The sequence below is a fragment of the Chrysochloris asiatica genome, unplaced genomic scaffold (genome assembly GCF_000296735.1).
Source record: "Chrysochloris asiatica unplaced genomic scaffold, ChrAsi1.0 scaffold00198, whole genome shotgun sequence".
Lineage (NCBI taxonomy): Eukaryota > Metazoa > Chordata > Mammalia > Afrosoricida > Chrysochloridae > Chrysochloris > Chrysochloris asiatica.
In genome coordinates, this window is record NW_006408716.1 from 3,574,669 (window position 1) to 3,589,583 (window position 14,915).

Below are 14,915 nucleotides of genomic sequence, written 5' to 3' on the forward strand. Positions count from 1 at the left end.
GTCAGCTTGAGGACTAAAGTGCACCTGACCCAAGCCATGGTATTGTCAATAACCTCATATGCATGTAAATGCTGGGCAGTGAATAAGGAAGACTGTAGAAGATTTGATGCTTATGAGCTATGGTGTTAGAGAAGAATATTGAAAGTGCCATGGGCTGCCAAAAGAACTAATAGATCCATTTTGGATGAAGTGCAGCCAGAGTGCTCCTTGGAGGCCAAGATGACCAAACTTCGTCTCTCATCCTTAGGACATAGTGTCAGGAGGGACCAGTCACTGGAGAAGGATATCATGTTGGGTAAGGTTGAGGGTCAGAGAAAAAGAGGAAGAACTCCAACGAGATGGATTGGCCAAGTGGCAGCACCGATGTACTCAATCGTGGCAACTGTAGTGACGTTGGCCCAGGATCGGGCAATGTTTCATTCTGCTGTGCATATGGTCACTATGATTCGGTACCAACTTAATGGCACCTAACAACAAAAATGGTTAGTGTTCATCAACATTTCTTTATGTGTTTGTTGACTGCCTGCATCTTCTCCTTAGTCAAGTGTCTGTTCATGTCCTGTGCCCATTTTATAATTGTGTTATTTGTCCTTTTCTTTTAGAGGTGTTGTAGTTTCCTTTATAGTTCCTTTAGAAATAAATCCCTTGTCCAATGTGTCATTGCAAAATAAATCTTCCCATTTTGTGGGCTCCCTTTTTACTCTTTTGGTAAAGTCTTTTGATCCACATAAGTTTTTCATTTTTAGTATATCCCAATCATCTATTTTGTCTACTTTCATTTGTGGAATTTTCAAAATGTTTGGTAGTCTGTGTAGTCCCTGTATTAGAGCGCTCATATTTGTCCCTATTTTTTCATTGATGGCCTTTATTATTCTGGGATTCACATTTAGGTCTTTAATCCATGCTGAGTTGGTTTTTGTATATGGCATCAGGCAGAGTTCTTGTTTCAAACTTTTGCATTTTGCCTTCCAGTTCTGCCAGTACCATCTGTTGAAGAGACTATCTCCTCCTCACACAATATACTTAGACACTTTGTAGAAAATCAGTTGGCTTTACGTGAATGAGTTTAATTTCTGAATTCTCAATTCTGTTCCATTGATCAATGTATCTTTCATTGTACCAGTACCAGGCTGTTTTGACCTCTGTAGCTGTGTAGTACACTTTGAAATCAGGGAGTTAGAGGCTTCCAACCTTATATTTCTTCTTAAGCAGTGCTTTGTTTATCCTTGGTCTCTTTACTTTCCATAAATACTTTGTAATTGTTTTTTCCATCTCTTTGAAGAATGTCATTGGAATCCGGATTGGGATTGCATTATATGTATAGATTGCTTTGGGCTTTATTGATATTTTCACAATGTTAAGTATTCCTATCCAGGAACATGGTATATTCTTTCACTTTTGTAAGCGTCTTTTGGTTTCTCATAGTAATGTCTTGTAGGTTTTTTTTGTATAGATCCTTTGTTTCTCTGGTTACATTTATTCCTAGATAGTTCATCCTTTGGGTGGCTATTATAAATGGTATCACTTTCCTAATGTCCTTTTCAGTGCTGTCATTATTGGTATAGAAAAACCCAACTGATTTTTGTATGTTGATCTTACATTCTGCAACTTTGCTGAATCTTCCAATGAGGTAGAGTAACCTTTTTACTGAGTCTTTGGGATTTTCTATCTATAGGATCATATCATCTGCAAATAGAGAGAGCTTTATTTCCTCTTTGCCAATTTGGATGTCTTTTAATTTCCTTATCTTGCCGTATAGCTCTGGCTAAGACTTCCAGGACAATATTGAATAGGAGTGGTAACAAAGGACATCCTTGTCTGGTTCCTGTTCACAGAGGGAAGGCTTTTAATTTTCCCCATTGAGAGTAATGTAGGCTGTTGGGTTTGTATATAGGCTCTTAATTATATTGAGTAATTTCACTTCAATTTCTACTTTGTTGAATGTTTTTATCAGGAATGAATGTTGGATTTTATCCAATGCCTTTTCTGCATCAATCGATCTGATCATGTGGTTCTTTTCTTTTTTATTATTTATATGGTGGATTACATTGATTGTTTTTCTATTGTTGAAGCATCCTTGCATCCCTTTTATGAAACCCACTTGGTCATGATGTATTATTTTTTTGATGTGCTGCTGGATTCCTTTGGCTAGGATTTTGTTGAGGATTTTTGCATCTATGTTCATGAGGGATATTGGTCTATAATTTTCTTTCTTAGTTTTATCCTTCCCTGGTTTTGGAATGAGGGTTATGCTTGCTTCATAAGATGTATTAGGAAGTTTTCCATCCTTTTCTATATTCTGGAATTTGAGTAGAATTGGTGACAGCTCTTCCCTGAATGTTTGGTAGAACTCACCAGTGTATTGATCTGGACCTGGACTCTTTTGGTTAGGAGTTTTTTAATGACTACATCAATTTCTTCTTTTGTTATGGGTCTGTCCAAGTTTTCTACTTCACTCTGTGTAAGTTTAGGTAGGTAGTGTTATTCTAAAAATGTATCCATCCATATCTACTAAGTTTTCAAATTTGTAGCGTACAACCCTTCATAGTTTCTGTTATTATCCTTTTGATTTCCTTTGGTTCCATTGTGACATCAGCCATGTGATTTCTAATGTGTGTTCCCAGATTGCTTTTAACAGGATATTTCCATTCTTCCCCTAAGCTCTAGGCCAAAAACTGAAGGCCCAGCCACTTTTTGTCACTATCCAGCTGAGAATGGTTAGTGGCATACTAGACTCCAGTTAAAATGTGATTGTATCAAAACCCAGGACTTGTGCTCAAAGCCCATGGGAATAGGTTCAGAGAAAAGGCAAAGAAGAGCCAGGAAGTTGAAACAGATTCATGCCAGGAAAGGATAGTAAGCACAGTGAAAGATTCTTTAAATTCCAAAGGAAGAAAGTCATTTAAATTGGAAAGGGAGTTGGGACTGGGGTTGTGATGGGATCCCAGGAGTATGAGAATAATCACAGAGCAGGAACACAGAAAAGTGTCTGTTTAAAGGTACATAACAGTTGTTTGATTTGCATTTGCCCCTGTGTAGCTTGCTTAGGTGTGATACTGTAGGGACAGTACAATCATGCTATATACATTGATTAGATGCCAACTGGCTGCCTGGACGTCAACATTTTGGCTACTGTTGGCCACTCAGAAGTCCTGTATTACTCCTTGTTATAATAAGTTCAAAAGAGAAGTACAAGCCAAAATGAGAAACAGCTGTAAATATCCATTAATAATCAGAACATGGAATGCATGAAGTATGAACTAGGAAAACTGGAACGAAATGGAATGCATAAAGATCAATATCTTAGGCATTAGTGAGCTGAAATGGATTGGTATTGGCTACTTATAATCTGACAATCATGTGATTTGTTATACCAGGAATGACTAATTGAAGAACAGCATCACATTCATCCTCAAAAAGAACATTTCAAGATCTACCTTGAAGTACAATGCTGTCTGTGATAGGATAATATCCACATGCCTACAAGGAAGACCAGTTAATACCACCATTATTCAAATTTATGCACCAACCACTAAAGTCAGTGATGATGAAATTGAAGATTTCTACCAACTTCTCCAGGCTGAAACTTATAACCATGCAATCAAAATACATTAATAATTACTGATGATTATAATACCAAGGTTAGAAGCCAAGAAGGATTGTTTTTGTTAAAAGCCTGTGAATCAGTTCCAACTCATAGCAAACATGTATTTTTTCAAGGAATGGCTGGTGCGCTTGAACCGCTAACCTTCTGGTTCAAATTGATCTTGCAGTCCAGTGTATTAACCCCCATGCCATGCCAAGACTCCAAAGAAAAAAGATAAGTCATTGGAAAACATAATCCTTGAATTATGTTGATAGAAAAGATGCTGGAATTCATGATAGAATTTTTGTAAGACCAGATGACTTATTCATGCACATACCTTTTTGAAGCAACATAAAAGATGAGTATACACATGGACCTCACCAGATGACATGCGCAGAAATCAAGTTGACTACATCTGTGGGGAAAGACAGTAGGAAAGCTCCATATGATCAGCCAAAACAAGGCCAGGGACAGACTGTGGGACACATCAATTATTCATATGCAATATCAGGCTGAAGTTGAAAACAATTTTAAATCCATGACAGCCAAAATATGACCTGGAACACATCTCACCTAATTTAGAGATCTCAAAAACAGATTTGATGCATTAGATACTAATGACCAAACACGAGAAGAGTTGTGGGATGACGTCAAGAACACTATACAGGAAAAAAGCAAAAGGTCATTAAGAAGATAAGAAAGAAGGAAAAAACAAAATGGAAGTCAGCAGAGACTATGAAACTTGCTCTCCAGTGTAGAGATGATAATATAAATGGAAGAAATGAGGGTGTAAAAGAGCTGAGCAGACTATTTTAAAGGAGAGCTCAAGAAGAAAAATTCAAGTATTATAATGAAATGTGCAAAGACCTGGTATTAGAACCAAAAAGGGCTCCACATTTCTCAAACTGAAAGAACCGAAGAAAAAATTTAGGACTCAAATTTAAATATTGAAGTATTCAATGGACAAAATACTGAAAGAAGCAGAAAGCGTCAAAAGAAGATGGAAGGAATACACAGAGTCACTGTGCCATAAAGAAATGGTAGATATTCAATCATTTCAAGAGGAAGCATGGAATCATGAGCCAATGGTACTGAAGGAAGAAGTTCAAAGTGTACTGAAAGCAAAAAACAAGACTCTGGGAATTGATAGAATACAAATTGAAATGTTTCAACAAAAAGATGAAGCACTCACTAAACTATGCTATGAAACTTGGAAGTCAGGTACCTAGCCAACTGATTGGAAGAGATTCATATTTTTGCCCTTTGAAAGAAAAGTGACCCAATGGAATGCAGAAATCATCATACAATATCATTAATGTCATATGCAAGGAAAATTTTAGTAAAGCTAAATTTAAGTTCAAAATAGCTGCAACAGCACATTTATAGGGAACTCCCAGAGGCCCTGGTTATGAGTCAGGCTGATAACCTCAAGATCAGGAGTTTGAAACTACCAGATGTTCTGCAGGAGAAAGCTGAGGTTTTCTGCTCCCATGAAGACTTCCAGTCTCAGAACTCCTATGCAGGGTCTCTATGAGTCGGAACCGACTCCACAGCACATAACCACCACCATCACCAGAGGTTCAAGCTGAAATCAAATGAGGGCATGGAACGAGGGATATTAATTGCTAACATCAGATGGATCTTGGCTGCAAGTTGTTTACTGTGATTTATTGACTATGCATAGGCTTTTGACTATGTAGAGAATGACAAATTATGGATAACATTGCAAAGAATCGGTATTCCAGGACACTTAATTATGTTCATGATGAACCTGAACATAGACCAACAAGCAGCCACTGAGTGGTTTAAAATCAGGAAAGGTGTGTTGCCAAGGTTGTATTTTTTCACTACACATATTATTTGCTTATACACTGAGCAAATAATCTGAGAAACTGGATTATATGAAGAAGATCATACATGGCATTCAGCATTGGAGGAAGGCTCATTAACAGCCTGAAAATGATACACTGTAGCTTGAGGCAAGCAAAAGAGTATTGAAAATACAATGAAGATCAAAGACCACAGCCTTCTGTTCTGTATGGGTTTCACCTCAAATTAAAACAAAACAAAAACTCTGACCGCAGGATCAGTAAAGAATATGATGATAAATGAAGAAGATATGGAAATTGTCAAAGACTTCATTTTGCTTGAATCCACAACCAAAACATGTGGAAGCAGGATTCAAGAAATCAAACAACGTATTACATTAGGCCTATCTGCTGCACAAGATCACCTTAAATCATTCAAGAGCAAAGATGTCAGTTTCAGGACTTTGGTGTGAGTGACCTAAAGCTATGGTATTTTCAGTTGCCTCGTATGCATGCGATGATTGGACAATGAATAAAGAAGACCGTAGAAAAATGGATGTATTTGAGTTATAGTATTGAAGAATATTACAAGTACCGTGGGTTGTCAGAAGAACAAACCAATCTGTGTTGAGTGACGTACAGTCAGAATGCTCCTTAGAAGCCAGATGGGGAGACTTTGCCTCTCAGTGTTTGGACATATTATTAGGAGATACCAGTCTCTGGAGAAGGAATCATGCTTGGTTAAATGTGGTATTATTGGTGGTGGTGACGTATCATGGAGTCGATTCCAACTCATAGCGACCCTGCGTAGGATTTCTGAGACTCAATCTGTATGGGAGCAGAAGCCTCATCTTTCTCCTGCAGAATGGCTGGTAGTTTTGAACTGATGACCTCAAGGTTAGCAGCCCAACTCATAAGCACTATGCTACCAGAGCTCTTTGGTAAGGTGTATGGTCATCAAAAAAGAGGAAGACCCTTAATGAGATGCACTGGCACAGTGGCAGCCGCAATGGGCTCAAGCTTAACAATGACTGTGAATCTGAGACAGGACAAGGCAGTGTTTCATTCTGTTGTGCATAAGGTATCTATGAGTCTGAACCAACCTAAGTCACTTAACAATAACAACAATAAAGAGAAGTACTAAGTAGTTCTCTTTTGAGAACCAACACAACAGTACATGGCCTAGTCTATCAATGTGAGATGAAACCTGTTTTGGGACGTGGCATTTATTATGAGATCGGAAGAATGAGGCAGGTGTTGATCAGGAGACGTTCAAAGGGTAAAGTTAGATTTCCATGAAGAATTAAAGGTCTGTGCAAAGGTCCTGAGACAGCTGACATCTTATGAACCTCCCTCCTATAGACCCTGCCTAAACACTGCCCTAGACTGGTGATAACTGCCAAAGAGGACAAATAAAGGAATGGCTCTATTTGTCTACAGAGATGCCCAAGTTCCTCATCAAGGAGAAGGAGGTTGGGGAAGAAAAGCATGAACTAGGGTTCAGAGAGTCAAACTATCTTCTCTATCATATTTGGCCATAAAACTGGCAAGTCCGAAAATTTAAGAAAATCCAAAAGCAAAACTAAAAAAGGATTGCAAAACCTTGCGTCAAAAGAAGTTGAGATAAGGTAAGGTTTCTTCATGCATATATACGAGTCCTGGTGTGGTGTTGTGGGTTAATGAGACAGACTGCAAAGTCGTTTGAACTGTAAGGTTGGCAGTTCAAGCTCACCAGTTACCCCTTGGAAACCCTATACAGAGTGGCTATGTGTCAGAACCTACTCAATGGCACTCAACAACAACAACAACAACAACAAAATATATATTAGAAAGGAGAGAGTGAGAGCAAAAGCTCCATTTTCTTAGCAGTGAATGATTTGGAGCCTCACTATATATTTATTCTGCTGTGCATAGCAATTACCAAACAGCTAAATGGTCAAGAATTTCTATAAAGTAAAATGTAAATACCTGATATTTATGTTTTAAAGTCTCCCCTTTCAAATCATCATAATTTAACCTTGGGTACAGGGAGACCCTGCTGACACTGGGGTTTGAATGACAGAAAAGATCAGCCACTGTATTTTGTTTCCTCTGGAATCACATTATCACCCTGCAATTTGACCATATTAGAAAATAACACTGATTTTTAGATAATGAACAATTTGAGGATGGCTTTGCCCCCCTGCCACCTAACACTAGTGCCATTTTGACTTCCCCTCTGTGCAGCAGCAGAAACAGATCTGCACACTCCCAATTGACAGAACCCGGGGTCTCCACGACACTGCCCAAACTATGGCTCAAGATTGGAAACACCAGAGCAGACAGAAGTACTGTCCACATGCCCTGCTTCCCTTCTCTTATCACCCCAACAAAGTGTTGGCCTTCTCTGATGTGGAAGATATCTAACCATACTCCACACAACTAGTCCTTTTCCTGAGTAACCCACACAATTTCCTCGGGAGGCCACAGCACTTGTTGTTTGCACACAGAGACAAACTTATGGAAAGAGTTCAAGCAGATTTTTTCAGAGTTCTGTTTAGAGATTGCAATTCATCCTCAGTACCTCCGACATATGTTGGTGCTCAAGTTCCATGTCCAGGTCATGGAATCTTTAGAAACCCAAGGAATCAAAGGGCCTATCCTCAATTTTCAGCAGCAACTTCATTCAGGAGATGGTTGCACCAGCTGCCTAGCACATCACAAGTCCAGGGAGACCAAGATCATGAAACAAGACCTCAGTGCACACCATTTTCTATGGGGTGAGAGGTTTCATTCTAAGGGAACAGCATGTGAGTTTAATTCTCAGGGTGTAGACATGCAGAGCTAGATTGTGTCCAGAGATGCCCACCTGTAAAGGTGGATGATTAAATAGGAGGTTGTTGTTGTTTGTTGTTGTTGTGTGCCATGGAGTTGGTTCCGAGCGACCCTGTACAGGGAACAGCTGGTGAGCTTGAAGTGCCAACCTTGTAGTTCAAATGGCTTTGCAGTCTATTAACACATAGAGCCATTCCAGGACTCTAAATAAGAGGTTAGTCATGCTTCCCAGGAATGCCAGGGGAACACGACATGGCAGAGTTTCCCCAGGTTTGAGAGACTGTGAGGGATCTAGAAACCTGGGCTGACCGTCTAAAGTTGGAGTACTCTGTGTAGTTTAGATATGAACTCGTGATATTCTGGTCCATCTGGCTTCTCAAAGGAAAAATTCTGCTGCAGCTACCTGACTGTTTTGACACCTAATAAGGAGAGGACTAAGCTGGAATGGGTCACAGACAGAACCAAGAACTCAATATGCTGGTATTTAGTCATATGTGATGTCTATACTTAAACAAAGAGAATTGTCCATGTCATTTGTTTTATCTTTGTCATATAAAGTCTATCCTTGGGTTGTTCATTCTGCTCTATCTTGAGAGTGTTATTACCTGCATGCTGTCCATAGATATGCAAGTTCTAATTTCCAAGGTTATTATTGGTGAGCATTACGTGCCTTTCTTAAAGTGCCCAGCAAGAAAAGAAGAAGAAGAAACAGCGAAAACCTGCTCATTTCTTCTGTAAGAAACACAATCTTACAGGAAACTAACAGCATTGGAGTAGGTCAACCTGAGATAAAATCTAGGTTCTGACATAACTAACTGACCTTGGGCAAAATATTGAACTATTTTCCAATTACAGAGAAACACAAATGATATTGACTTGAAAAGCCAGAGTGTAGATTAATGATATGTCATATACCAAAAAATATAAAATGAAAGTCTAGCATTATTTCCTTAAACCAGCATTATGTCCCAAACATCTTATTTGAATACAGAACTTCCTTTTTCATTCTCTATTATATAGCTCCTAGTTAGTATTCCCGGAGCCATGGCGTGGTGCTGTGGATTAATGCGCTGGACTGTAAAATCAATTCGAATCACAAGGTGGGTGGTTCAAGCTCACTAGTTGCTCCTTGGAAACGCTATACAGGGTCACTATGAGTCAGAACCAACTTGATAGCACTTAAAAATAACAACATTAGTATCTTCAGAAATACTTAAGAAAATCCCAGTGTTCCCCGTCTGTTCATCTACACAATGCAACATTCTCTCTTCCTGCATGAATGAGATACAGAATCCTCGTGTGGGGAAACACAACTGATTTTGCCTGAAGTCTGGTGCCTACAAGCCTCTGATGAGAGGTAAGATATTGTGAACTTTCTTTGGATATCCTTTAGTGGTTCTTTTCTAAGATAACCTGGCAGGGCTGTCCTAATTTGAGAATCTTTGTCAAAGTGACTCTGCTCCACTGTGAACTTCATGCATTTATTATTTAATAGGACACATGTTGAACACTCCCAATGGATAGTTGTCATCTTAGAGCAATGGTGGGTTAAGAATGTTATTCAAAGACTCTCTTCTCTGTTTTATTGGCATTCCATCAAAGTAACATGAAGATGTTTATGCCCTGTGTCTAAACTTGTGGAATGGTTGGGGAAATGAGGATACAGGCACTGCTGAGCACTCTCAGAAGATGACACTGTAGAGATACCAGACTCTTTGGAAGCAGGTCTAGCCATTGCAAGATGGGCTCACTACTCCATTTTCAGATGAGCCAATAGATGTCCGAAGAAGTTATTTAGCTGTTCCATGTTCACCCAGCTATTGAATGGTGCTGAATATAGGTGCTAAGGTTGTTTTGCCTTCTGCAGAATACTATCCCATCTCTCTTCTTTGGAAACCTGATGGGTAATTGCTGGTATCTCATAACTTGATTGTCATGCTGTTGTCTATAGATCTCACACAAAACCTCAGCTGGCTCTCTCAACGTGACAATTGGTGCTGCAAAGCTCTTGAGACTTAAGAATCCTGCAGGATGAACTTTTACCATTTGACCTGGTCTCCTGGGAGATGCCCAAGTGACTGTTCTACCCACTGGGTACTGGAAGGTCCAGTTCAGAAATTGAAGCTAGAGGCCCCTATGATGTCAAGAGTGTGCCATTCACAGAAGACACACAGATGACATCTCTGTGTACAGGTAGTAGTCTAATGAAACTGGAAGATTAAATTAAAATCAGCACACAATCCAAATTGTATGTTAAGGTTTTAGTCTAGTCTCCAACAGAGCTCTGAAGATGGTGATGGCAGTGGACTGCGAACTACAAGTTCAGTAGTTCAAGCATACCAGTCACTTCTCAGGAGAAAGATGAGGCTTTCGGCTCCCACAAAAGATTTAAAGCCTTGGGAAGCCTAAACAGGGTAGCTGTGAGTCAGAAGCAACTCAGTGGCATTTAACAGCAACAAGAACAAAGCTCTAAGATCCATTTGATTCATATAATTAACCAGAAAAAACAGAAATACAGCTTCATCTGATTCTGTAATTTATAGTCACCTTTTGTATTTGTGATTCTCATACTAGGCACTATATGAGGTTGTTGTTGTTTGTTGTTGTTGTGTGCCATGGAGTTGGTTCCGAGCGACCCTGTACAGGGTTTCCAAGGCTGTAAATCTTTACGGGAGCAGAAAGCCTCCTCTTTCACCCTCAGAACAGCTGGTATGTTGTTAGTTGAATTAATTTTTCTATAAAAACAGATTTGCAAAAATAGTCTGGATTAAAATCCAATGGCATCTTAGTTTGGAAATGCTCAGTTAATGACTTCTGTGAATATGACTGTCCATCAATGGGTGCTCTGAAAATGTGTTGATGGAAATTAATTATTTCTTTATTTGTTTTTGTTTTTTTTTTGCTGCTTCATTTTTGAGGTGCCATGTTATTTCTTTAGCTACATCTTTCTATTGAGTTATTCCTACAATTGCTACCAGTTGGGTAAAGCGACAGAATACCTGGGGCTCAATCCTACCATACTCATACTGACCTTATAGAAACCAGATTTACATACCTGTAGGAAGGCTGTCCGTTGCCTGGGTTGTAACTGATTAGAAAACATATAAGACTGGGACTTGAAAGCTGTGAATAATCAGGGAGGATTGGGTTGGCAGATGGCAGCTCTGAATTGTCAATGTGCCTTTGCCAGGTTATCATTATTCATTTAGGCTGCACAAGGATCACATTAATACTATGACGGCTGATTGTGTAGGAGAACAACTGGCAGAAACCATTCAGTATTCAATAAAGTTGGGGATAGAAGCAAATCTCCCCTGAAGTCCCTCTCTGTTTCTCTTTCTTATGTTTCCTTGGTTGCTGAGCTTCAGTGATAATATAACACAGATTAGAGGACCATTGTATACATTCATCTGAGAAGGGGCTCTGATATATTGAATTGTTCTAGGGCTGGCCATAGCGGGGTTTATTTGTAGGAGGGCTCAACAGGCATTTTGACGGAGAGTAATCCCCAGCCACTCATAAACAGTAAGTGATTCTAGTGTAAATGTTAGGGCTCAGGGTAGCCAGAAAGTTGACATTGGATATGATACTGTGTTGTTATTGCTAAGTGCTGTTGAGTTGGTTCTGACCCATAGTGACCCTGTATAAGGTTTCCAAGGAGTGGCTGTAAGCTTGAACCACCGACTTCGCGATTCAAACAGACATTGCTGTCCAACACATTGGACACCAAGACACCAGGACACCAAGACACTATAGGCATAGGTGTTTTCTTCAGACCAATCACACAAGAGAGAAGGGGAAAGGGCAAGTTTTTGTTTAGGTAATATTGGGTTCTGTTTAGAGTAATGGAAAATTGGTAATGGTTATAAAACACGACTGTGTTATAGTTTGTGTCAATGAATTGTACTAGTAAGAAAAGTTAAATTGACAGATATTGTGTTAAATATACTTTTTATTGTTGCGGACTGTGTAAGACTGGTCAGAGGTTCGAGGCTCTATAGGCCCGAGTGTAACAAATGAGGCCACTGGCAGTTAATGGCAAATTGTTTTTCATCTTAATATTGTTACATGTATTAATTTAATACACGGAGCCTTTGATAATCCACAGATAAATGTGATATTTTCCTAAAGCCAAGACTAAAGGTTGCAAGGTTAAACCTTTCTCCAAAGGATTAGTCTCCTGCAGACCTGGCTCAGGAAGCCTAAACAGCTGGACTCCACCCAAGCTTTTGTTCTTACCTCTCACCTTCCCCCAACTGAGCTCAGGGGCTATAGATATGTTCATTGATCCTGAGAAGCCAAGTTGCTGGCCTGGGGTTCGAACTAGCAAAGTACGATGTAAAGTTACCTGACTGTCTGGAAAATTACTGATGTTAGCTGTACCTTGTCCAAGTCCCTCCCAGCTTGGTGTGAAGCTCCTCCCCTAAATAAAACAGAGGCCCGGGCCTCCCCAGGTGTGCATTACTGGTTGGAAGGCATGCAGTAAAGATTGCAGTGCATTAAGGGTTGGAAGGCATGCAGTAAAGATTGCAGTGCATTACTGATTGGAAGGCATAGAGTAAAGATTGCAGTGCATTACAGGTTGGAGGGCATGCAGTAAAGATTGCAGTGCATTACTGGTTGGAAGGCATGCAGTAAAGATTGCAGAGCATTACAAGATGGAGGGCATGCAGTAAAGATGGCAGGGCAGTGAGTTGCTGCCTGCAGAGGCCACGATGCCTGTACTCCCAAGCCTGCCCACCAGTGATGTATCCACCCTGGCTTTGGGGTGCCTCATTGTCTCCCTTCTTCTGTTTGTCTGTGTATTCTTTCGCTATCCCTATTGCTGCTGGATCTCCCCTCCTCGTAAACCAAACACTCGTGAACAGCACAACTATGTCGAGGTCAGACCCTGGCATTTTATAACAAAGAAAATATTAAAAACAAAACAAAAAACCTCGAGAATCTGAGGAGAGATGGTGGACTAAAGAAGGGCCCAATAACACAAATAGGATCTTGACTACCATAGGAGTTGGAGTGTGGAATGCTAATGTGGAGCTTTAGGATAAGCACTGAATTACTAACCACAAGCTGGGTGGTTCAAATCCAACAGTCACTCCTTAGAAACCCTATACAGGGGTGCCATGAGTCAGAGCTGACTCCATGCATTTAACTACTACAATCACCATAGGGCAAAAACAAAGTGAGAAGGGGCATGCTATGGATATGAATATAAACAAGGAGAAGGCTGCTTTCTCCCTGATCTGGGAAAACCTAGACTTTAGATGGGGGGTGATGAGAACCCAGATGACATAAAAGTGATACAATCAGCATCCCATAGGTTTATGGGGTTGACCACAAAGCATCCGGCCTGTGCAGGGGACTCCTGTGTTGCTACTGAAGCAAGTAATAACAGGGCTGGATGGGGCTCTTCACTGACAGCCACCAGCAGAATGATAATCATCATCAAAGAGACTCCAGGTCCTGTCTAGGGGGTACATGGGCAGCTTGTGGAGATTTGAAGTGGAGTTTGTAGCAGTTTCTCTCTCAGAAATTCCTCATGGAATACAGATCTGGTGAAGCAGTGGGTAAGAGGGCAGGGGCTGGAGTCTCCCCTCTAGTATACAAATCCTGCCGTGGCCACTTATGATACACTAGGTTGAAAAATTCTACTGCTTATGGCAGACACAGAGATACACTTTTCACCCTCTCTTTTGAGAATAAGCTCTCTGCCCTTTTGATAGGAGTGTGGATAGATGATATCCACAGAGCAGAGGCCATGCTACTCTTAAGGCAATTATTATCTTAATTTATTTTAATAAATTAATTTAGACAGTGCTAATTACTTAATAATTTTTAAATGATTAGTGCTAACTACTAAGCATGGTGATGATATATTAACCTGGCCATTTCCACCAAACCCCTCTAATACTACGCTTCTGATTGGGTAGGAGGAGATGGCCAGGCCCACCCTGTGATCCAATGACTTCTTTTGATCAGTCCTACTTTTTGCTTAGCGTAGTGGTTACGAATCGGGCTGCGAACCTTAAGGTCAGCGGTTTCGAAACTACCAGCCGCTCCGCGGGAGAAAGAGGAGGCTTTCTACTCCCGTAAAGATTTACACCCTCGGAAACCCTGTACAGGGTCGCTATGGGTCGGACCCGACTCGATGGCACTTAACAACAACAACAACAACAACTTTTTGCTTACTTCTTGCACAGACTTTGTCATTTAGTAAATCAAGTTGACTCTAACTTGTAGTGACGCTACGTATAACAGAACACTGTTCAGTCTTGTGACATCCTTACAGTGTAGTCCTTAGATTTGAACCCATTGCTGCAGCCCCTACATCAATCCACTTCATTGAGGGGGTCATCTCTTTTTGCTGACCCTCTACCAAGCCTGCTATCCTTCTCCAGGGACTGATCCTTCCTGACACCATACCCAAAGTAAGCTATACAAGTCTCACCATACTTACGTCTAAGGTACATTCTGGTTGTCCTCGCCCCAAGATAGATTTGTTTGTCTTCTTTGCAGGTATTACTCCTCAATATATCTGTTCTCCCCCTAATTTCATCTCAGCATCTCCTTTCCAGAGAACCCAGCCAGTACTCTATCCTATCCCTGTGCCTTAGTTTCTTCATCTGCACATTGGATGTAATATATATATATATATATATGGTGTGCATTACTGGTTGGAAGGCATGCAGTAAAGATTGCAGGGCAGT